Source organism: Gorilla gorilla, chromosome 17, assembly GCF_029281585.2.
Source record: "Gorilla gorilla gorilla isolate KB3781 chromosome 17, NHGRI_mGorGor1-v2.1_pri, whole genome shotgun sequence".
Classification (NCBI taxonomy): Eukaryota; Metazoa; Chordata; class Mammalia; order Primates; family Hominidae; genus Gorilla; species Gorilla gorilla.
In genome coordinates this window covers 54,527,501-54,552,183 of record NC_073241.2, presented here as the reverse complement: position 1 = coordinate 54,552,183, position 24,683 = coordinate 54,527,501, and the positions used below count along the sequence as shown (strand labels likewise).

Here is a 24,683-nt window from a genome sequence, read left to right as displayed (position 1 = left end):
ATGGGATAAAAGGGGCTGAAGAAGCCAGCCCACCCAGCTGACTGGAGTACTGTTTATCTCCTTGCTCTCAGGAAGGTCTGGTTAGTACCTGGATGGCTATTTCTGATTGGTGCCCGTTCTGATTGGTTTCTAACTATTCAGAGTATCCTCTCTCCTGCAGGATAATGTACCCTGTATTTCAGAGACCACTGTTCTTGACTATCACTTATTTCATGAGGTGAAAAACGGCTCACCAAATCTTTGCTCATCTCAGTTTTAGAGAAAGTGGTGGGGCTGAGTGTGTCACTTTGTTCAACTGTCAGGGCTCCCACCAAGTTCTTCCATGCAGTTACCAAAGACAAAGTGATCATCCATAGTTGGTTCCAACTTCTGAACCATAGGCTGAGTATGCTTCCTTTTCCGGTTTTGGAGGTAAGGTCAGTTCAATCATTACCTAGTATACAAGCTTTGTTATTTCCATATTGATTTTGCTGCAGCAGAAGTTTTTGAATATTAGTACCTGGTCTGCCATTCTCTTCTTGATATATTTGTAAAATTCGCTACCAAAACATGGATATAAAATAATTATTTTTAGATCTGTTATTTTCTCAAAGCTCTTTGAATGCTTGTGGGTATTGTAATTGGGATTTATGAAAGGACTGTCTGTACTGATGAATATGTTTTCCCAGTATAAGTGATGATCTATTACATTAATTAACTTATTAAAATTAAAAAGTTTGGATTTTGAAAGGGTAATATAAGAAATATATCTCTGTAATTTTGATATCCATATTTTATTAGGCATTTTTACTTTTAGCCTGCTTGAATAACTGGCGATTCACAAGAAAGCTACTGATTATGAATGAAAAGTTCATGAAGGATGTAATCTCCTAGAAATAGAAAATAAATGAGTGTATTCACTTTAATTTTTACAAGTAAAACCTAAGTGGAGAATATCTTATATTAGTTATAACTGTATTCATAAATCACCTGTTTCTTGACTAATTTGAGTTTTTAAAAATTAAGTCTTTTGAAATGAATAGAATTCAAGAAGAAAATTAGCATTATTTGTCTGTAAATTGTTTTGCCTTAGTTGTATAATGAATAATGAATATATAATGATCTAACTGTGGTTTCAGGATTCATTTGCCAAAAATTGTAAATAAAATGTCAAGAACACAAGCCATGGGAGAATATCTTCAAGAATTTCTCCCATGTCCTTGATGGTCATTGATGGCAATTAAAGCTGTCAGTTTGTCCCTGTGGAGAAGTATAAAAATTATAAATGAAGGGCTCTATTTGGGATGTAGAGACAGTGGGGTCTCTTTTGTGGGGAAGACGAATTAAAAGAGACCCACTATTTCTTAGGCCCTCTGCAGTCATTTGGTCTATCTTGTAAGCACCAATGTTTAGCTATTTGGATACAGTTGTGTGCACATAAGGGCTCTGCCACATTTAACATGTTTTCAAATGTGAAATTCAACATGATAGAACTTAAGAGGTTGAATTTTTTTTTTTTTTTTTACATTTTTGCTTGACTCATGTTGTTTTTCATGTTCTCTACTTACGATGCTCGTGACCTTTATCTGTTTCCTTTTATAAGGAGTGGGTTACTAAAAAAGCTGTTAAAAGTAGACTATTTCCACACCCTTCTCTTTGTGCTAAGTCTGTGTTTGGGGATCTTGTCTTTAGGGAATGGTAGCAATGTCACAGAGATCTATGACCTCTTAATAGGTCTTGGGAGGGGAAAGCAGGAATCATTCTACACTGTGCCTCAGGGCTTAGTTCCTTTAAACTTCAAGGAATTGGACTGGAACTCTTCACTCCTCCTTTCTTTCGGTTTTACCTTCAGGGGAAATTGATCGATTAGAGGTGATTATTCCACAAACTCTGAACCCTTTCCCCATCTTTGTTCCAACTGGAGCTTCTCAAAGTTTAAAGGGATTGTGTCTCCTGGGTGAATTGTAGAATGAATTTAAGTAGGTTATTGGGCAGAACTCTTTGAACACACATTAAAAGTGCTAAAAAATATATTTGGAACAGAAGAAAATATTTGAAGCAAAAGGGTAAGGAAACATTCGTTTCAATATAATTATAATTTAATTATATGGGTTATTTTTGAGCAAAAGATTAGCTGTTAGAATGTAGAATCATAGTGCTTCAAACCAAGAAAATAACAGGGTCAATGCAACAAATGGGCAAATGTTCAAAATCTGAAGGGTGAGTAAGAACCCAATAGGACCAAAGATAATCATAACTGATTGGGCGTATATATGTCCTCTATTAAACACAGCAATATTCTATTAATTGATGGCTTTCACTATTTTTTTCTAACTTAATGAGAAAGGATATATACCTATTCTCTTTTGTTTTCTTTGCATGTATAATATATATGCCTTATGGACACTATATCATCTTTGAAATATATTTAATACCACATCAATTTAATCTTTTCCCTCCCTCTTTTTTTTTTTTGTTTTCTGTTTTTTTGTTTTAAATCTGACTCTTAGACTGTACCTACTCATAGAGCAGAATTAGCTCCCCCTGGTGACTAATTAAAAATGTAGACAAGGATGTTTGGGGTCATGAGCTGCCTTAACTTCAACCTTTAAATGCATAATTAATATTAGTATGTGTATAGTAGGCATGTACACTGAACTATTTTTCAAGTAAAAATTCCAATTAGTCTTGAGAAATGCTGATTTTAAAGTCAGTTTATCTATGTAATGAAGACTCATCCATCTTGTGTGGCTTTCTTGGAGTTGTGCCCATTTTGATGACCTCAGACATGTTGGTTTTCTGCTGTGGGAGATACTAGAATAGGAGGTAGATATTCAGATCTCTTGTGAACTAGTAACTGGTTATAAAAGCAGAAAATAAAAGTAAGAGCAGCCATCAACTTACCTATCTCTATCATTCTTGCAAAATAAACTTTTATAGAAAAGATTGTCATTGTTAAAAAAATTTAAAAGAAATATTGTTTTAGAAAAAGCACTATTATACATTCAAGCACTAAGATATATTTTTTTGGTTGTACCAACAAAACATTTTTCCATTTAATTTATGAATTATTTAAAGTGTATATTTTTATTACTCAGATTGCCTTTAAACTTAACTTTTTCTGTTTTATAAAACTGTTCCCCCTCATAATTAAATTATCAGGTTGACAGACTCTTGAGAATGCTTTTACAATCTTTTTAAAAAGAAATCTGTCAAATCTATTATATACTTACTATTTCTTATACCTACTTTTATTTTATATGCAAAATATTTGCTTTTCACCAGTGTTTTATGCTGGTTATTAAAAAGCCATGTCTTGTGGCTGTATGGTCTGGTTTAATATTTATATTCAATATTACATATATTATCATGCATTTAAAGGGAAAGATTTACAGTTTTATGTGAGAGCTCATATTTGAGTTGCTCCTTTGTTCCTCTTGTTCTGAATAGTTTTCTACACTTTTCTGCCCCTCTCTTTTTGCTTTTCTTCCTTTTCCAAGGCCACAGTTTTTGGGTACAAGCCTTAGTCCATTGATTTGTTCATCTCTTTTGTTTTTCCACCAAAGTGTCTCTCTGTTGGGAGAAAGAATACCATCTTCTAACCGCAATCATTTCTTACCATCACCTTCTGTGGCCTGCAGAAACCTAAGCGGAGCTTCTCTTGGCGTTATTGATACTATTTTGTCACTTGGCCTGAAGCGATGGTTATGAAGCAGATTAGATGAACACAGCATCCCCTTCCCCCAGTTAATTTCTGCCTCCTTCCATTACCGCTAACTTCCTTTTGCAAGCAGTCTGCCTGCCCTTTGCAATTCATTAGTCCCAGTGCCTAGCAAAAGAGCAAAGAACCATGCTTTGCTTTAACTTTTGCTAATGGTCACTCACAGATGGAGCTTAAGTTGGTGCCTGACAGCTATATAGTGATAGCTTTCTTCTTATGAACACCAGACTACTACTGACAAGTGCTTAATAATATAAATATTATTATATTGATTAGATACTGCAGTTCGGCTTAATAAAATGTGAAGTTTAAGGCACCATTTCTTGCTACACTAAGAAGACCATCCACAAGTAATGAAATGAATAGCACCTCCCAGTAGTGTGTTTTCCCAATACCACTATGCATTCATCAGCAATTCAGTTCAATAAACATCTACTAAGATCCTACTCTTTGACCAATAAATCATTGGAATACAGGTTCCAGCATATTCTGAGAAAAAAAATAATTTTGGAGGGGCTGTGGCGGGGGGTGTCATTAAGGCCAACTTGGCACATTGGGGTGGTTTCCTGGAGCACATGATGTCTTTAGTGATGAGCAAGAGTTAGCCAGGCTGAGAAAGGGGAAGAGGTGCTTCAGGTCGACAGAAGAGAAAGAATAGGAAAGAGGTATGAAGCAGCACAGAATCTGCTGGGCAATTTTAAGCTGTAGAAAATGTGTAAGATGGAGAATTAATGAGAGAATAAGAATGTATTAGTTATTCATGGTTGCATAATAATTATTCCAAAAGTTTTTGTATAAAAACAACAGCCATGTATTTTCTCAAAGTTTCTATAGGTCAGGAGTTTGGCAGCAGCTTTTCCCGGAGATCCTAATCCAGAGTTTCTAATGAGGTTGCCATCAAGGTGTCAGTCAGGGCTACAGTTACCTGGTGGCCTGGACGGGGCTGGGGTATCCACGCTTTTTTTTTTTTTTTTTTTTTTTTTTTTTTTTTTTGAGATGGAGTCTTGCTCTGTTGCCCAGGCTGGAGTGCAGTGGCGTGATCTCAGCTCATTGCAACCTCCGCCTCCCGGGTTCAAATGATTCTCCTGTCTCAGCTTCCTGAGTAGCTGGGATTACAGGCATGCACCATCACACCCAGCTAATTTTTATATTTTTAGTAGAGATGGGGTTTTGCCATGTTGGCCAGGCTGGTCTTGAACTCTTGACCTCAGGTGATCCACCCACCTTGGCCTCCCAAAGTGCTGGGGTTACAGGCATGAGCCACTGTGCCTGGCCTGGGGTATCCACTTCTTAGCTTAATTGTGTGGCTTCTGCCTGACAGAAGCCACACATGGTAATTGTGGCTTTTCTCAGAATAAGTACTCTGAGAGAGACAGACAGACAGACAGTAGAGAGAGACAGATACATCAAGATGGGAGCTGCAGTGTCTTTTATGACTTCATCCTGGAAGTGGCATAACATTACTTCTGCCATATTCTACTGGTTACACAGATCAACTCTGGTGTATGAGAAAGAATTATACAAAGGCGTGAATACCAGGAGGTAGGGACCATTGGAAGCCATATTGGAGCCAGTTACTGCAATGAACCAGGGAAGGAAGGCAGGGTCCGGAAATGGGGAGGCAATGCCAAGAGCTTAAATTTGATTCTCTGGCCTGCATTTTTCAGACTGCTCTGAGGAACTTCACGGATATCACCCAGCTAGGGGTGGAGGCAGGGGTTGAGTTAGCAGGGATTCTCCATTCCCTGCAACCAGCGCAGCCCAGGATGAATATTCAAGTCAGATTCCATTTGAGTTTTGAGTTTAGAGGTTTAAGAATGTTCAATAATTACTGTTTTAGGCAGTGGGTAACCATCAAAGATTTTATGCAGGGGAGTGAACACATATTCAGATTAGATTCTATTTTGCAGAGTTAGATTGGAGAAGGAACATTGTGGGGAAAGGATTTGAGATAGGAAGCTCTTGCAGTTGTACTAGTAAGAGAAGACGGGATCAAAACCAGTGCAGTGGTCATAGGGTGGAGAGGGTGGCCAAATTCAATAAATATCTAGGAGGTAAAATCATCCAGATGTAGTAATTGATTAGTTGTGTCTCTGAATTCCTCAGCTGTATTGGGTGGCCATCACTCGATACTAGGAAAAATAAAGAAGCAGGTTTGGAAGGTAGAATGGTGGGTTCCCTTTTTGCTTGTGTTAAATCTGAGATACTTTTCTGGGTAGAATTGTTTAAAGCACCAGTTGTGTACTTAGGCCAGAACCCAAAGGTAGACATCAGGCCACTTACATACTTTTTTTTTTTTTTCTTGAATCGTGGTTTAGTTTTCCCTTTGTGAGTTGTCTAAGTTTCTCTCCAGCCTTACTCCAATTTTTGTAACATCGTTTCTGATTCAGCTTTTTTTCTTTCTTTTTCTTTTTAGTAAAGAAGGATTTCTTCTTCTCAGATTGATTACTACTTATAAGGCCTCTTGTAGCTGGGATTGTTACAGCAAGTGGAAATGACACCCTACAAATCTTGTCTGTAAAGGCAGGATGTTTAAAGCATTAAGGCTGGCTAGTGTTCTTGTCTTTCAATATGAGGCATTTTGACATACAAGGTTTAATGCCTTTTTGAAATCCAGCAAATGGAAGCTAAGAAGGGTGCTTTAGTCTCACAGGATTAGAGCATGTAGGGTTTTCTTTCCTTTTTGAAAAAATATACCAAGGTCCATCTCCATGGGAAATCTTATTACTAAGGAATTACTGGTTATGCCCACCTTTCCCCCCCAAAAAAGAAATTACCAGACAAATTTAATTTTACTGTTCATTGCTTAGAATCTGTGGCCATCTCGTGAATCTTAACAGGCTGCTTTTATATCTGATTTTCAGACTTGCAGTTTCCCATCATCTCCGTTTGTATTATTTTCATTAAAAATTCCATTAGCTTAAAAAAATCAATGTAATCATTCAGTAGTAATTAATTCTTACCAATCTTCTAAAGAAGAAATGAATTAACAAAACTTCAAAATGTTCAAATGAGTAAAAAGTGTTGTGTGGTTAATGGGACTGGTAGAAATGTCAGTGTAATGGATAGAGGGGTGGGTTCTGGCAAATGGCTGACTAAATTGCAAATCTTAGTTCTCCCAAAGCTGGTTGTATGTCCTTAGACAGATTACTTAAATGTTTAATTGAACATTTACCTGTAAAGGTGATAACATTGCCTGCCTCTTATGGTTGTGGCAATTAAATGAGCTGGTAGATGTATCATCATGGCAAGGTGTGTGGCACACAGTGAAGGGATGTGATAAACATTATCTATTATTAGTGTTAGTATTGTTGGTATTATTAAAGAAGGTAGTGTTTCCTGTAAGAGTAACTCACATGAGTCAGATTCCAGATTTGAATGTCTTCCAGAATCCTGAGATATTTTGAAAGAATTAGTATGAGTTATTATTTGCCATTCCATCTTAAAATTCTTCCCTTCTAAAATTCAAAAAGAATTAATGTGTTATTGTTGCTAAGGGTAACTGGCCAAATGGAGGAAATGAAAATTAGTTTAATTGCATTCATTACATTTTTAGGAAGGTCTTGATGTTTAACATTCTTTAAATAAAGAATGTTATGTTTTAGGAATAAAGAAGAGAGACCCAGTTTCCCAAACCCAATGAATAAAATTAACATTTTATTCTAAGTTCTATACAAAATATTAAAAATTAAGGCCCTGTCATCAGTTTTTAGCCTGCACACTGGCATATATAAGAAGATAGTCATGAATGGATATCACTAAAACATTTTATCCTTGTAGCTTATTTATTTAGTAACACAGAATTATCTATGCAACTTTTAGAATGGTTTTAAAAGATTTCTCTAGTTTTATAAATTAGCTCAAAAATTAGAAAATATATTAATCTGAGTTTAGTACAATGAAAAGTATTGATACCTCATTTTTAGTAGGCAAGCGTAAGCATCATGGAATTGGTCTAGCTATAATAGATGTTCAGGTGATCAGTAATTTCGAAATCATCTGGTCTAAGTGAGTTCATTTAAATATGGGAGATTTGTACTTTTGCTTTCTAGGAAAATAGTGCCTAAAGAAGTGCATTTGTGCGACAAATGACCATAAAGATAACTGCCTGTTTTTGCAGCACATCAAACATATTAAAGAACATACTTATAGTATATGTGTTAGTGTGTTTTGCTATATTCACATCTTTTGCTGAGCATTATGAGGGCACAAAAGAAATGTGAGTCATGAAACCTATTGCCTACAATCTTACTGTGCACTTAAGGCAAGCGTAAACACATGTACAGTATTTGACAATGACAGGTGTACCTGAAAATGTGTGTTGCCTATGGCAGTATATCATTATATACCAGAATTGCTAATATGGATGGTAAATTCTGTGACTCTTCAAAGAAGGGAGTGGCAAGTGTTCACAGGAGCTGATAGGAGAGGTCTTGTGGAAGAGGCTGAAGGTGAACTGCCCAGAGTAATCATTGGGAAATTAAAGGGAAGGTGTGGGATGGAAGGGATAGGCAGGCGTTCAGGGTAGAAAATTGCAGATGCGTAAAAAGACCCCGAGTTCAAATTCTGGTATCGCCTCAGAAAATAATTTCATAAGCAGTAGAATTCTGTCACAACATTTGCACACTCAGAATATTGAAGAGTTCTCTGGGGGCACTGTGTGTGTAAAAAGTGCTGTAGGTTTGCACACACACAAAAAACCGAATGTAAAGTCAGTTAGTAACCTGGAAATAATAAAAATCTGTTTCACATTAGGTTGTCTGATGAGCAGCTTGAAGAGAATCAGGTAGGGTAGAGTTTATGAACAACTGTTGGGAAGTGAGTTAGGTTGTGGCAGTTTTAGAATATGCAGAATACAAGAATGTATGGACTGCCACATCCAGTCTCTTAATTCAACAGAAATATGTTGAGCCTGTCTCAAAGAGACTGTATTTGATAGTAGCATCTTTTGCCTTAATGCTTTTGTTAAAATGTCATGAAGTGTCTTCAGGTGTAATTTTCATTTAAGTTTTATTCTTACTATGCTATGAACCTTTGGTGCTTATCAAATGTAAATTTTCTTCAGTGAAGGAAGAAATTACTAGCACAGCCATTAATAGTTTAATGAAAAGTCTTATTGCTTCTTAAAATTTATATTTTCATGGTGATTGACAATTGTTAATTAGTTAATCCTCTGTCGGTGCTCATGAGGTAGGTCAATATTATCTTCATTATAAAATGAGAAGATTGAGAAATCAAAAACTTCAGTGAATTTCCTGAACAACCTATTTCTGTATTGACATGGCAAAAACAAATTGAGTTTACTCTCAGATTATTTTTTTAGTTAACCCAATATCTTTGTGTTGAATAATTGACTATCTCAGATATCTGTTCCTCCCGTACAGTTAAAAATCCATTTTACCAAGTGTGAGTTTGGGCCCCAAAAAGTAGATTTGATCTATGAGCTTAGACGTCAAAGGTTGAAAGTAGCATTTGGATAAATTCACAAGCTAAATAATTATATATAATAGGAAACCCCAAAATAACAACAGCTTGAATTAGAAAGAAGTTTGTTTCAGGCCAGGCGTGGTGGCTCATGCTTGTAATCCCAGCACTTTGGGAGGCCGAGACGGGCAGATCACGAGATCAGGAGTTCAAGACCAGCCTGGCCAACATAGTGAACCCCGTCTCTACTAAAACTACAAAAATTAACCGGGCATGGTGGCGGGCACCTGCAGTCCCAGCTACTAGGGAGGCTGAGGCAGGAGAATGGCGTGAACCCAGAAGGCGGAGGTTGCAGTGAGCCAAGATTGTGCCACTGTGCTCCAGCCTGGGTGACAGAGCGAGACTCCGTCACAGACACACACACACACACACACACACACACACACACACACACACACGAAAGAAAGAAAGAGTTTCTTTTTTTTTCCACAGAATTCTAGAGATAAGCAGTCCAGAGCTGGTTTGGGAACTCAGTGGTTCTTTAGGCACCAAGACTTTTTTCTTGGTGCTCTACTTCCTAGCACATGACTGCCATTGTCAAATAGGCTACAGTGGATGCCAGAGTTCATGTCACCATGTCCTGTTGGAGGTTAGGAAAAGGAGGAAGGTAGAAGGGCTAACAGGCCCTGCTGCCTGAGTTGATTCCCTTTAAACAACCTTCCCATAAGTCCCATATTTTGAGGTATGCAACTGATAGTGTCTCACACAATTAGTATATTTGAATATTTATATTTTACATTATTGTGTAATATTTTGTATTGCTCATGATTTTTTTCTTCCAATGTCATGTATTATTTAGAGTACTTGCTAAAACATAAGAGCTTTTAAATTCCCAATATGGGCAGACCTTTTTCTCTGGTTGATAACTTACATTCTTAAATTATTTAGCAAATAGCACATCAAATTTTCCCATGGAGAAACTGTTTTGAATCCAGGGCAGAACTGCAGTCTAGGACTCTGTGCTTTATCCACCTTCATTCTTTGTTTTGAATGTGTCATTACTCCTAGAGAGGAAAATAAGGAAACATCTTTATTATAGAAGTGTTTAATATAATCAAATCAGGCATCTTATGGATATATGACCCCAGGGAATGTTTGCCCAACCATGACATAGCACATGAAACTTCTGTGTACCTAACCGACCTCAACACTGTCTTATTTAACCCTGGGAACTCCACTTTCCAGGAAAGTATCACAAAATATGCTCCATTCTATATGTATCCTCAGAAATGGAGGCCAATTAATGCAAGGCTTGTCGCACACCTGCTTTTGGGATGTGAGGTGTCACCTAGGTGCTAGCCTACCACTGCTAGCTTGAGCCATGGAACCACAGAGGTGGTGTGCCTAGGTAAGGGCTGTTGTGTGACCTGCCTGCTTCTTTACTGGTGTGCGTGTCGTATGCCTCAGAATGCTGCCACACACCTCTTTCTCTCACCTCTTTCTCCACAGCCTTTCCCAGCATCTATAAACAAATGGGTATTGGGAAAAAACCATACTAGATAATCCATGCAAATGAAAAAGCTTATAGAAGTAAGAGCTTTTCAATTGGATTCTGAAGAACAGAAGGTTGGAATGGAATGCTGAAGAATGGGGAGAGCCTTCAAGTTCCTTTCTATAAAAGGGAAATTGAGACTCATTGTCACTTAGTGATTTACTGGCTCTGTCATGATTTAGACATTGAACTTCTGACTCCAAGTCCAGTGTTGGTTTGCTACAATTGTTTCATCAAGGTGAAATCAATAATGAATCACACCACAAGCTGTTACCCAAAAGCATATTCTGGATGGAAATAATTGCTTATTAGGGGGTTGGTACCCTTGTCTTCAGGTATAGACTTGTGTGTTCCAGAAGTTGCACCAGATGTTTATCTGTAAGTGAATGGACTCTGCAAACATCCCCTCCTTACCCCCCACTCCATCTTTTTGAGTACTTCTCCAGTCTAGGGACTGGGGTAGCTAGGGCTGCTACCCCATTCTTTGGGAACAAGCTAAGAGAAAAAGCCTGGTAATTTCTAAGAAGGAAGACTTTCACCTATTAGGGGCTTCTGCCAGCAATGTGAGAGCTGCATCATTTTCCTCTGATGGACAGGTCACGAGGACAGCATCAGGTAACCATTTTGGCATGAAAGCAGGCTTTGAGGCTCTCAGAACAATTGTTGGTATTTTTGGAAGTCAACTCTGTGTAGGGAGTGTTGTTCAAAGAGGTAAAATGATTAGCTGCTGCCAGGTCTCTTTTTTAAAAAACTTTAGTTTTTGTGAGTACGTAATAGGTGTGTATATTTGTGGGACACATGAGATGTGTTTTGATATAGGCAAGCACTGTGATCAAGTCTCTGCAATTTCAGGCACTTCTCTGCCTTTTGAGTGGAAGGGTACAGAGGGCAGGAGGCTCCTTCTCAGAAGCTTCCTGTCTTTAGTTGTTATACCAGATATTATCTGCATGGTCCGAGTCCTTGTCAGTTTTCTTGCTCTACTGGATATTTTTAGATTTCTCTACTCCTGTGTGAGACCCCTTTCCTGATTTAAATACATCTCTAATGTATCCCCAGTGTATATTCCAGAAACACCATAAAACTGGGTATAGATATGATGGAAGAAAAAGTAAGTTCCAGCTCTCAGGGACTCATATTTGCTAATTGGAAAAGTTATGGATGCTTTCAAAATAAAAACAAGTTTATAGACAGTCTTTCTCTTATAGCTGTTGCGTTGTTAGAGAATTAAAATATAAGTCGTAGGCAATGATCATCCATCTTTGTACTTGCAATGCTCGGGAGAAACATAAATGTTTCTCACCATTGTTTGATGTTTGCAAATTATTAATATGTATACATCTTTGAGGGTGGGAAAGTATTTGACTGAAGAATCAAAGAGAAGGAGGGAGGAGCAGAAAAGATTTTCAATATAAGCATGTGACTTTTTTCTATCCTTGCTGAAATTAAAGTTAAATATTTGTAAATGTTTTTGAAGAACTTTACTGTTCCTCTTAGGTTGGTGAGCAAAAGTAATTGTGGTTTTCACAATTAAGAGTGATGGCAAAAATCACAATTACTTTTGCACCAACCTAATATAATGTGCAAAGTTTGCAGTGACTTTTTTATTTAAGTTTGCTTTGATGACACTCTATGATCTTTCTAATACATCCAAAATATTGAGCTTTTAATAATAAGAGATGGAAAGAGATGCCAACGTAAGACTGTTCTCTTGTTTATACACTATTAGATCAAAACATGTATTTTCTAAATAACCATTTCTATTATATTGTCATCGAGTGTGTATATGTCTACCTATCATATTGATACAATAAAGTACTATAGAAATTGTTACAGTTATTTATTGCTAGGTAATGAAAGTTAGTAGCTACAAAACAATAAGAATTTATTACTTTTATTGCTTTTCAAGATTCTTTGGATTGATTGGTGGATCTGCTTTTCACCAGGTTGATTGGGAGGTCCACAGTGGTCTTACTCACATGGCTGGTGCTGGCTGCACTTGGGAGCTCAGACTGTACTGTCACTGGGGGCTGTGGTTGTCCCTTTTCTAACCAGTCCTTTCCACATGTCTCGTCTGGCTTTCACAGCACGGGTCTAGGTTCCAAGAAGGAGTACTTCAGGGTCTAAGTTGCAATCTCTTGAGGCCCAAGCTTAGAAATAACAGCGATACTTCTATGTTCTCTGTTGGTTAAAGTAAGTTCCCAATCCAGCTCAGATTTGAGAGGATGGGAAATAAACTCCACTTCTTGATGGTGGAATAGGAAGGTCACACTGCAGAGGAGCACGTGGGATGGCAGTTATTGTTGTGGTCACCTTGGGAAACATAATCTGCCACCGAAATCAGAGTCTCTCTTATTATCATTTCTTCCAAGTCTACCATGTAAGTTTAATTGATCTTATGCTTTTAAGTGAGAAATAGGAAGCAAGGACTTATACAATGTAATTTCTTAAACTGTAGTTTTTTGTTCCCTTGTATCATGGGTCGCGTTTATAGAGTGGTATGTCTTTAATGTCCTAATTCTACTCTCAGATGTCATCAGGAATCTTTATTTATAAAAGAAGCATTAGTCAACTGTGGTGGTTTCTCACCCTGACCAGTATTGGGCAATCACTTTATGAAAGACCTTACAGTGTTGTTCCCCAACATATTTTAAAACCTGTTAGGGGTTTTTTGTATACAGCACAGTAATTGAGTTGTATTTCAAGTATTTGTCTCCTAATGAGAGTACTGCATAGTTACCGTAATCTTGAATTTTCTAATTCTGTTTGTATTCAGAATTCTTCACAGTTACTTTTCCTAACTTATCTTCTTAGTCTGCGGAGAATTTTTGTCTTAGATAGTTGTCTTGTTCGCATTTACATCACTCACTGTCTTTCTCTCCTGCCCTCCTTCATTGGACTTTGTAGCACGAACATGTTGGAAGCAGTTTAGCTTTTGTTTTGTAAAGTTACATGTTAGTATTCTGTGTATGGTTTCCTACCCAGACCTCATGTGGCCCAAGCCCTGGTATATGTTAAGCAAAGGAAAGCTGACTTTTCCTGATAGGGATGAGTCAGTTTCCTTCTGCATCAAGATGTTTATACATGGGGACAGATGCAGAGGATGACAAACCTGGATCATGTGATCTCCAGATTGTTTTTCTTTGCTGGATTTCCACGTGGGAAGTGGTAGGATCTAGAATTTTGCTGCTACTGCGCCCAGGATGTCCGTTGTCCAAGGTGTATCCATGTTTGTGGTCTGGCTGTTTGGCAAGGAGCCAATGCTGCATTGTTTTGGGGCATGGTCACTCTTTAAAAGAGGAGTGTGATCCTGCTTGATCAGGTGAAACTGTAGAATGATTTATTTCACTCTGTGAAGCTATAGATGTGTTAGTTACAGTTACTACCTGTGAATTGCTTCCAGTTTTCACAGTATAAGATGGTATTTCCTTCTCCAATGATTTTTTTAAAGCATACTAATTCTAATACTAGCCTTTCATCATGATTATTGTTGCTGAAAGTACATAGGGCCAATGTAATCCCTAGATTGGTGTATGATCAAGGAAATCATATAGTGTGCCACTTTGATGACCCACTGTTCCATTTTTAAAATATAAAGTATGTGGGTAAACTGGATATTGAATACATTCTTAAAGGCGAACAAAAGTCCTAGGGTTAGAGTGGTGGTCTGCTTCACTTTCTCTTGTGATAGGCAGGAGGAAGGAAGGATGTATAGTGTAATTGCATCACTTTATTTGAGACTTAAATTTGCTTTGGCAATAGCAGCTAGAGAGAGAGATGCCCTAAGGAGCCTAAAGTCTAACCTCAAATTTACTCTGACCCAGTCCACATGCCAAAATACAGGTAGTATATATCTGAGAGATATTCTGATTGTATGATTTGGTCCAAGGTTCATTAATTGGCAGAGACCTTTGACTAAGACATCATTTAGAAGAACTGGCAGATTAAATTGAAAGTATAGTTCAATGACTTCTATAAATTTTGTATTTCTTTGGGTGGTTATATACATTTCTTTCTCTCTGATTTAAATGAAACTGAGGACTAGTCTGTGCTCTCTGACAATAGTAACTCAACAGTAATTAAGAGAAGCAATTTTTCAGAATAATGAAAAGAATCTATATAACCAACATCAGCACCTTTTCATCTAATGCAGGTGAATAATTGAATATGTTGCGTGTAGCCCAGGACCTGGTACATAGAGAGTCCCCAGTAAATGTTTGATGAATGAGTAAATGAGTCTCAATTAGTGAATGTACTAATCTATTAATAACTCAATCAAAAAGTCTAAGAATGGGAGGGAAATATTTCTGTACTAGGATTTCTAAGGATTTATGAAGATTGTTATAATAAAAAGGGAAGTATTTGAAACTCATCTCAGTCTTCTAGCAGAAATAAAGACTAAATATATGAATGTCTTAAAAACAGAGTTTTTATCTGATAACTGGTAGAGAAACTGTTTATTTCTTTCTGTTTGCACTTTCCCTAAAGGACCTATGGTTTGTGTCTATTCTGTGACCATAGTATAACAGAGTACGTATTTGTCTTCTTGAGGTTAGCCATCATTCATTCATTTTCTCTGCCAGTAATATGAACTTTCATAGTATTATGATATTGTTAGTTTCTTAAGTCATACTGCATTTAGTGGTATTTGCATTCATTTTCTATATTTTCTTGTGATAAATTCTGTTATAGTCAAAAAATTTCAAAGCACCCCGGCAATGATTTATTTTAATATCTGCATGAGACTAAATAAACAAATAAGAAAGGATTTAATATGAATTTTTCATGGATTTGCTGTAACTTGAATATTGTGAATTGATTTTGTGCAAGCTGTCACAGACCTTCTGATTAGCACATACTTACTAGAACGTCTCTGTTAGCAAAACTGGATTACAAAGTGTAAATGCCAGGTATTTGTGCTTATTCTGTTTAGCATTCTCATGAGTTTCTTTACGTATATCTAGTGTGTTACATACGTTTTGAAAGAGTACCTACCTTAGAGAATGTGGCTCTTGTTTTATGGCCCATTTTAATTCAGTATATATATGTGTGTGTGTGTGTGTGTGTGTGTGTATAAAGGGACATGTATATGTGTGTATGTATGTGTGTGTGCGTATGTGTGTGTATGGGAAAAATGTATAAAGAAATGGTTGCTACTTACAAGGCTTTACAATTTATGGGGTGACCACACATACACACTTAACAAATACAGAAAAACATAAGACTTTTTTCATTCATTCATTCAATACATATTTATTGAGTACCAGCTATGTACCAGGCACTATTTATTTCTTATACTGAAGATACAGTCTTAAACAAGACAGGAAAGTTTCCTGTTTCTTAGGAGCATATTGTCTAGTGATTATGATTAAGCACAGCAAAATATAGAGAGATACATCCTAGAGAATATAAATAAGCACCAAAATGTATAGTCAAGACATGAGAACTTAGTGGAGTTCACCATTTTCCAGGAAGGCCTCCTTCATGTCAAGGAAGACTTGAACTTGACCTTGTGGAAGAGAAGGTATTTGCAGAGGCTCCCAGAAAGAAAGTTAGATGTGTACATCATTGTGTGACCTGGGAAGGCCAAAACACTCTCTAAAGAACAGTGTTTGTTCAAAGAAAATTCTCTGATTCTCATTCCTGTTCCATATGCACCCTCCAATTTCCACAGGTTAAAATCTCAAGACTATCAGCAATGGGGTTCTATTAGAATAAGTGTGACTGAGTATCTTTGAAGAAACAATCTCAGATCCCAAATCCATAGCAAGTCTAGGCACATAGTATATATAGTACTTGCATATATGAAATTGATGCTGAAAATGTGCAAAAGTATCTCTAGATAGAAGGATTCAAGTGCTATAGTATTACTAAATAAAAAATATTTGCAGAGAGTGGTGGCAGATGACAATAACTTCTTTTTGAGGAATTTTACTTTCTTGTACCTAGTGCTCCTATCAAGTGGGATATTTTCATCAGGGATGATAGAGCTACATAGAATTTTGAAAATTTTTAGGAATAAAAGGGAATTAAATAAAATAGACTCTAAGTAACAAGGTCTAAAATTGACTAGGGCCATTGAAACAGAAAGATGGATAAGGAAGTGAATAGAAGGGCATACCTTCAGCTATTTCTGTGTTGTCTGTGATTGTGCAGTGCTTTTAACCAAGGTAACAAGGGCTAAGATGAAAGTAAAATCTCTTGGGCTTCATATCTGTCAAATTAGCAAAAAGTGTGACAATTGTAAGTGTTGCCACGATGTGGAGTAATAGACACTGCTGGCGGGAGTTTAAATGGATAGAACCACTTTGGGAAAATGGTTTGGCATTATACACTAAGTTTAAGGATATGTAAACTCTATGACTCAGCAATTTCATATCTCCATACCCTGGAGAAACAGGTATGTATGGGAGACAGGTACATGTACATGTATATTCATAGCAGCATTGTCTGTGATAGTCAAAACTGAAAACAAACCAAATGTCCGGTACACAGAATAAACTGTGCATATTCACATAATGGAATATTTTCTTTTAATGTATTTTATTTATCATTTTAAAAATATTTACTTTTTTTTACTTTTTTGGGTACATAGTAGGTGTATATATTTATGGGTTAAATGGGATATTTTGATACGGGCATGCAATGCATAATAATCACATCAAGGTAAATGGGGTATCTGTCACCTTAAGCATTTATCTTTTGTGTTACAGACAATCCAGTTATACCCTTTTAGTTATTTTTAAATGTACAATTAAATTATTTTTGACTATAGTCATCCTGTTGTGCTAGCAAATACTAGGTCTTAAAGCATTCTTTCTAACATAATGGCATATTATTAGCAGAGAAAATGAATGAATGATGGCTATCCTCAAGAAGACAACCCCTGCAAATGTCGAGTTGACCCAAGAAACAAGATGACAAAGAATACATACAGTATGGAACCATTCACATGGACTTCAAAACTAGGCGAAACTAAATTATACTGTCTAGGGTTGTATACGTAGGTGTGATAACAATAAAAGAATGGAAAATCACTATCACAAAGGTCAGGTTAGTGCTTACCTTTAGGGTAGAAGGAATGGGTAGTGATGAGGAGGGACACTCGAGGACCTTTTAGGTGCTGACAGTGTTCTATTTCTATACTAGTATAGTAGTTATATGAGTGTTGTTTATAATTATATCAAGTTGTTGCTTCTCTGTATTTTTATGTAGGTATATTTCGTCAATTTTTTTTAAAAGAAACTATGTGAAAGAGATAAAGGATGTCGCAGATAGCAGTATAGAAAGATTTCTGCCCAAACCTGCTCCTTTTTTTTTTTTTTTTTTTTGAGACACAGAGTCTTGCTCTGTCGCCAGGCTGGAATGCAGTGGCACGATCTTGGCTCACTGCTATCTCCGCCTCCTGGGTTCAAGCGATTCTCCTGCCTCAGCTTCCCTAGTAGCTGGGATTACAAGCATGGGCTACCACACCCAGCTAATTTTTGTATTTTTAGTGGAGATGGAGTTTCACCATGTTGGCCAGGATGGTCTCGATCTCCTGACCTTGTGATCTGCCCCGCTCAGCCTCCCAAAGTGCTGAGATTACAGGCATGAGCCACTGCACCTGGCAGCCCAAACCTACTTCTTAAGATGTAAGGCAGTTATGCAAAAAGAGGACAGGTTTGCCATGTACATTTTCGTTACATTTGAGTGTAATTTGCACATGGTGAAAAACAGAGTTTGCTACTAGTGTCTAGTAATTTAAAAACGAAAACCTGTTTTTCTAGAGTCAGAAGAAGACATCCTAGGCCTATAGAATCAAATTTGATAATTAATTTGTAGCATAATTATTTTCCCATGCTTTATGCATATTTATTGATTGATGCAGTCTCTTGAATTATACCTAGAAGCAAACTGACCAGCAGATCAGCAGAAAATTAACAGCAGGAAAAAAAAATTAGTATACATGTCTTATCTAGAGAAATGAAGAAATTTTTATTGCTTTTATCATTTAAAAATCATCTGTGAATTCCTCTTTAAGAGAAACCTTTAATAGTTTCCCAGTAGTACCAGCACTGCAGAGTATTATCCAGTAATGAAAGAGAATGTTAATAAAATCATTTCTTTTTTATATTGTAATGGATCAAAGTTGCAACTTCAAAATACCAATGATAAAAATGAACCTTTTAAGAGTGTAGGTTACTGCTTGCCAAAGATAATATTCATTAACTAGAGTTCACATCTCATGCTCTGGATTAAAGAAATTATTTGCAAGCAAGTAAGAAAAAAACATCTTTAATTTGCTAATCATAAGGCACTACTTTTTTGAAAGAGTATTGTGTCTTAAAAATGGATTTTTAATTTAAATTATGAAGCAGTCATAAAATATCCTCTGGTAGAGGCTTTGATGGTTTGCTTGAAGGTTGTATTGTATGCAAGAAATTGTGGAAGCACCATTTGCTAGAAATAAATTGCCAAATTGATTTATTTTCCAGATAAAGCCATACAATACTATTTAAATACCTAAAATATAAAAATGAACACTAACAAAGCAGCCAACGATTCCACAGTAGAGCATAAAATCTCCAAGTGTTGTGAAGAGTATCATAAATACCTATCTTAAGAAGCTCAATTAAAGTTTGGAAATAATAATTTTGTTGTTAAATCTCTAAAGAGCTGCAATAGTGAGATCACCTTGAGGTAGAATCCAGAAAAGCTAGTTTTAAATATTGTACTCCTGGAGCAATGATTGATTGATTCTCTAGTGTAAATTTCTTGGTAATGTCTGTTTAGAGACTTCTAAGAAATTAAGGAATTTGTGTGTGTGTGTGTGTGTGTGTGTGTGTGTGTGTGTGTGTGTATGTGTACATGTGCAAGCAAGAAAATCTGTTAATGCAGCAACAACCCTTTGTGGAGCCCTCATCTGGGCAAAAGGTAGAGGAGTGTTTGCTAATAATCTCTGTGTGATAGAAGATACCTTATGGTTTTTCTTTAATTGTGTGGAATCATATGTATGATTTTTCTTTAATTATTGATTAAAATGATCACCAAGCAACAGGGTATCCAGAACTTTTTGGTTGTTTTATGTTCTGTTATCGCCTCTTCTTTATTTACCTTTAACTGAGAAAACAAAAATATTGACTTAGGAATAAAGGCAGAATATATATGGGAAAGCCATTGGGCAGTGGACCCGGAAGTGACCTTGGAGATCATTATATACAGTGGATTCAAACTGTGCTTTGGGGATCTCTGGGGCTTCCTACAGTATGAGGAGAGCAGAGTGGAGATGGGCCCTGGGGACTGGACCCTGAGGGTCCTACCTTGGATTCAGGTTGGGTGGTTTTATTTATCTTGGACTTCCCCTTAAAGTTTTGTTTAAAGAACAAATAAAAACAGCTTGAAAGCCACTCCTTTAGTAAATAATCCCCTCATCTCCCACTTTCATGTTTGAATTAATTGCAGTCCAGTAAAGTTGTAGCTTGTTCAAGATTTCACTGCTGGTAGTGGCAGAAGCAACAACAGAAGCCACATGGTCATGTCTAATGGGGCTGTTTCCTTGATAACGTTTTGCTTTCCACTATCCATACCCACCTACTATATCTTGTATTTCTTAATGATACACGCCATTATTTACCACCTCACTATCCACTTCTCTGTACTTGAGCACAAGCTACTTTTGTGTCATGTCAGGGACACAAAAGAAAACACAATTAGTCATGATGTTACAAAAAAGCTGTGGGGAGGATTTAAAAATACCAGTGTTGAGAAGAATTTGTTGGAAATGCCCTTTTTGTGAATATGTGCCATTATTGTGCCCTGACATTAAGGCAACTCATGTGAAATGTAAGTGCTGTGACATGGTACAGATGGTGACTGAGAGGCCCAAATCTCAAATAATGATGAAATGAAATTAGACATTTTTTTCACAGTAAGTCTATGAGATTCACCAGAATAAAGTATCCGACATCTGAGTCAGCATCACAGTTTGATATGGGATACAGCAAAAAGTGGGAAACTGGCAGGTGACATGAGTAAGTGTTGGTAGACATGCTCATTTGACTTTATTCAAACCAAAGACTTGCCCTGTGTTTTCCAGGGCAAAAAATAATATGTGGCAGTTTAAGAAAATAACCTTGGATAGCACTTTTTCTTCTTTTTATTCCCCTCCTTTTTTTTCTTTCAATAAATATTCATTGAGCGCCTATTATAAGCCAGATACTGTCAGGTACTAAAATATTTCCTGTACCAAAAGAAGTTAAAAAGATGATTTTTTTTTCTTGGTGCAATGATTGGAACTTCCAAATGACTGGAATAAGGATGTCTTAAATCCTGACAACTTTTCAAGTACAGTTGTATCTAGAGAGGGTGTTGATTATTGTATTCTGGAAACTCAGAAATTCTATTTTCTCGAGTTTTCTCAATTGAAAAATAGGAATACCACTTGTAGAGGCTTATGTTGTATAAATAATTGCAAATATAGTATGCCGAGTGTTGGTGAGAAGGGTGGCAGACGTCTACAGAGAGTAGAATTGTCTGCAGGATCTGTGGCATTTATTGACTCAGGGATCTTTGGGTGTTTGAATGCAAAACCCAGAGAGCTGACCTGTATTTCTCCTGGTGGAAGATGAGCCTCACAATTCAACTAACTGCTTAGGAGGAAATTAGGCTTCCTATGAATTAAGTATACGTTATTGTAATCCTATATCTGAAGCTCAAATTCATTATTTACTCTTACGTAGCTGTGTTTAATTCCGCTACCTTTACCTATGAGTGACAATAGCAAGGGATATTCTCAAATAAGATGGCCACAATTCAAACATTGCACATGAGGATTTGGGAGGCTTTCCTAAGCCAAAATGCTGACATGGAACATTTATTCATTTTGTTGCATTTAATTGGTATCTTTTCCAGTTGAGTGTAGAAATGGTCACTTTAATGTTTACACTTTTGTATGTTTTTACTTTAGATGGAGGGTAAAATAGAGAAATTGATGTCAGCAGTGGACAATTTTCAATGAGAAGAATTTCACTCGTGCATTATTTATGACCACATGTGAAAGAAAGAACCTCCATTTCTTATCATTCAATTATATCTTGGTAGAATTCTGCACTGGAGCCCCAGTCATTTGGCAAGTGTATTAATAGTTTTGGTAATGTGACTAATGCTAGTCCTCTGTAACAGTAGTTCGGTTACTGGCCTTTCCTCAGGCACCCCACAAAGCTTTATATTTCATCTAAATCAAATTTTGGGTATCATAAAATGGAGTACAGTGATGGAAATGAATTCATTTATCCATCCATCCATCCATCCATTAATTCATTTATTCATCTTTTCATTCAAGAATATGGCTTACTATCAGCTGGGTGCAGTGGCTCACGCCTGAAATCCCAGCACTTTGGGTGGCTGGGTGGGTCTCTACTAAAAATACAAAAATTAGCCAGGTGTGGTGGCGGGCACCTGTAATCCCAGCTACTGAGGAGACTGAGGCAGGAGAATTACTTGAACCCGGGAGGTGGAGGTTGCAGTGAGCCAAGATCACACCACTGTACTCCAGTCTGGGTGACAAAGCGAGACTCCGTCTCAAAAAAAAAAAAAAAAAAAAAAAAAAAGAGAATATGGCCTACTGTGCATCAAACACTGAACTTCTACTTCAGTAGAAGTAGAAATTGCTCTCTAGTTAAAATTTGGTAGCAAACAGTGGTATCAGCACCTCCCTGTCTACTCATTTGCAGTCAGTACTCTGGGCTCCCAGCGAGGGGCCCAGGAATAAGAGCACAGAATGCATATTTCACAGGTGTTAGTGCTTGGAATGATTGATGAAATTTAAATTTGGAATAAAACACCAGCTTTTTAAGGTGTTCATAGTCACCTAGATAGTCTGATATTAACCCTTAGATCAATTTTGGGGAGTAAAGTATAAAATTTGTCTTTCAGAGGAAGGCCAACAGCTGGATTAGAAGGTTCTGAATTTTAAGCTGCAGTTCATCTTGATACTATTACTAATCAAAGCGCCTTCTTCAGTTACTCTGGATGCTTATAAACCGCAGACTGCATGCAGTTCATCAATTTGGCTGCTTTTCCATAGCTGCTATGAAAATTGCAAACAAAATTGCTTTTCATTTTGCTTTGACAGGCAGTTTTAATTTTATTCATCATTTTAGCAAATTGTATAACATTTCAGTTGTGTGCAGCATTGCTTTTTGTCTTCTTTTTGCACTGTATTTAGCCGAAAATATGAAAACAACAATAAAGAAGAGACCAATAATAGCATGTTGTAGTAAAAAGGGCTTATTAAAAGGATATTTTCTGCCTGGGTGAAAAACTTTCTTGAACACGTCATAAATAGTTTATAACACACAGAGCTACACTTTTATTGTGTGCAGAAGTTGATTGTCTAGCTAGCCGCATTTTTAAAATTAAAAAATAATTTTCCCCCCAATTTTGACTTTATGTTTTGTTTACTCAGACCCTTTCACAGCCTAATTAGGCAATGACTATCTATCTGAAGTCATCATAAAGACCAAGTAAATCTTGGACACACAAGAGAGTTGGGGGTAAGTGGGGAATGCGTTGGTTAGGGAAAGATGGAGGAAGCACATAAAGATTTATCTGATAACAAAGTATATACATTTTCATTTTGTAGAAAAATTACTAATACCATCACAGCCAATGGGCTGGTTTTATGATGCGCTTCCCGAGCTCTTCATTGTAGTTTCAGCAATATGAGAAGCCCTGCAAGCATGCAATAAAAACAGAGCCAACTTCGTGCTCGCCTTCCTCATTGATGCCTCTTGCACAAGGAAAGTTCTGTTCGCATAATGACTGAGGGCTGGTGGCATGCTCTCTAACCTTGAATGTGAAGGGATTGGGGAGGGAGGAGAATCCTTTCTGCCAGGGGTTTAAAAGAAAATAATGTTTATTCACAATACTTTTTAGGACATAAAGACTTTTATTTAAGATTTACAAGATTGCTGGTAAGGATGATTCATAACCAAAGTCCAGTTTTCCTTAGGGATTAACCACCATGGTTTGTTTTTTGTTTTTCTAGCATAGCAACTGAATTTCATCATTCATTTTGTCATTTAGCAATAGAAGACAACTTCACCAAAGAAGCTCACAGTACGAGTAAAATTGGAAGTAAATGGAAGCCATATGTTGTTGCTGTAATTTCCAAGGTTAAAAAAAGCTATAGTTTTGGCTATTGCCTTTTATTCTAAGGAGAAGGAAAGTTAAAAAAAAATGCTTTTATTATCAATAGCCTTAAGTTTTAGAAAACATATTTATTTTGTTAATGGCAGCATGAAGAGCTCATGACCAAAGTGTTTGGAGCAAGGCTGATGTCTGGCAGTAATCCATTTCTTAACTTATGTACAACTGTGGAGTTATTAATGCTAGTCAGGTTATGTGCAAGGATTCAGGAAAATTCTTTATTCCTCATTGACTCCTGACAGTTATTGTACCTAGGAACTGGGTAACGTGTTCTGAAGTGAGCAATTATGGAAATGTTTACTTCACTGGCTGCATGTAAATGTGTGCAGAGAATGTACCAGAATTTTTCCTTGGGGGTATTTAATTCTCTCCAGGGCAATGAAAATCAAATGATTTCTTTTTTTTTTTTTTTCAAAGCTGTGTTTTTTTTTAAGTGTTATAATGCAGCTGAATAATGATGAATACAGTAGAGGAAAAGGAGAGGGAGAGAAAAGAGGAAAAGAGAAAGAGTGAGCTACCCACGGATCTGGAAAGCAAATTTCCCTATGGAAGCTAAAACCCAAAAGGAAGGAGTTGAGGGTAAAGGTGGACAGAAGGCTAGCCCTGTCAGAGACTAAAGTTTGCTGGGGAAGATGAGGAAAATGACTACTGTCATATTCTGCAGTAGTACAGTGGTGCTTGTAATACATTTATCTTTGTGAGAACTTAAGCAATTGGCTCAGCATTGTTCACATCAGAGGGCATCACATTTGCTTGTTAATTAAATGCAGTATCAGTGCTTACTGTCCCTGAACAGTTGGGGGAAAAATCCAAATATGT

The 24,683-nt window shown here is 36.9% G+C and overlaps 1 protein-coding gene and 1 long non-coding RNA gene across 7 annotated transcripts in view; one reads left to right on the top strand and one right to left on the bottom strand.

Moving 5' to 3' along the window:
* ZNF521 (zinc finger protein 521) overlaps positions 1–24,683 on the top strand; it is a 289,814-nt gene that overhangs the window by 39,124 nt on the left and 226,007 nt on the right. The gene's annotated exons all lie outside the window — the stretch shown is intronic.
* On the bottom strand, positions 9,898–10,721 carry LOC129528436 (uncharacterized). The gene is made up of 2 exons (XR_008673695.2): positions 10,620–10,721; positions 9,898–10,188 (listed from the first exon to the last, which is right to left on the bottom strand). It is a non-coding gene; the product is annotated as an uncharacterized lncRNA (long non-coding RNA).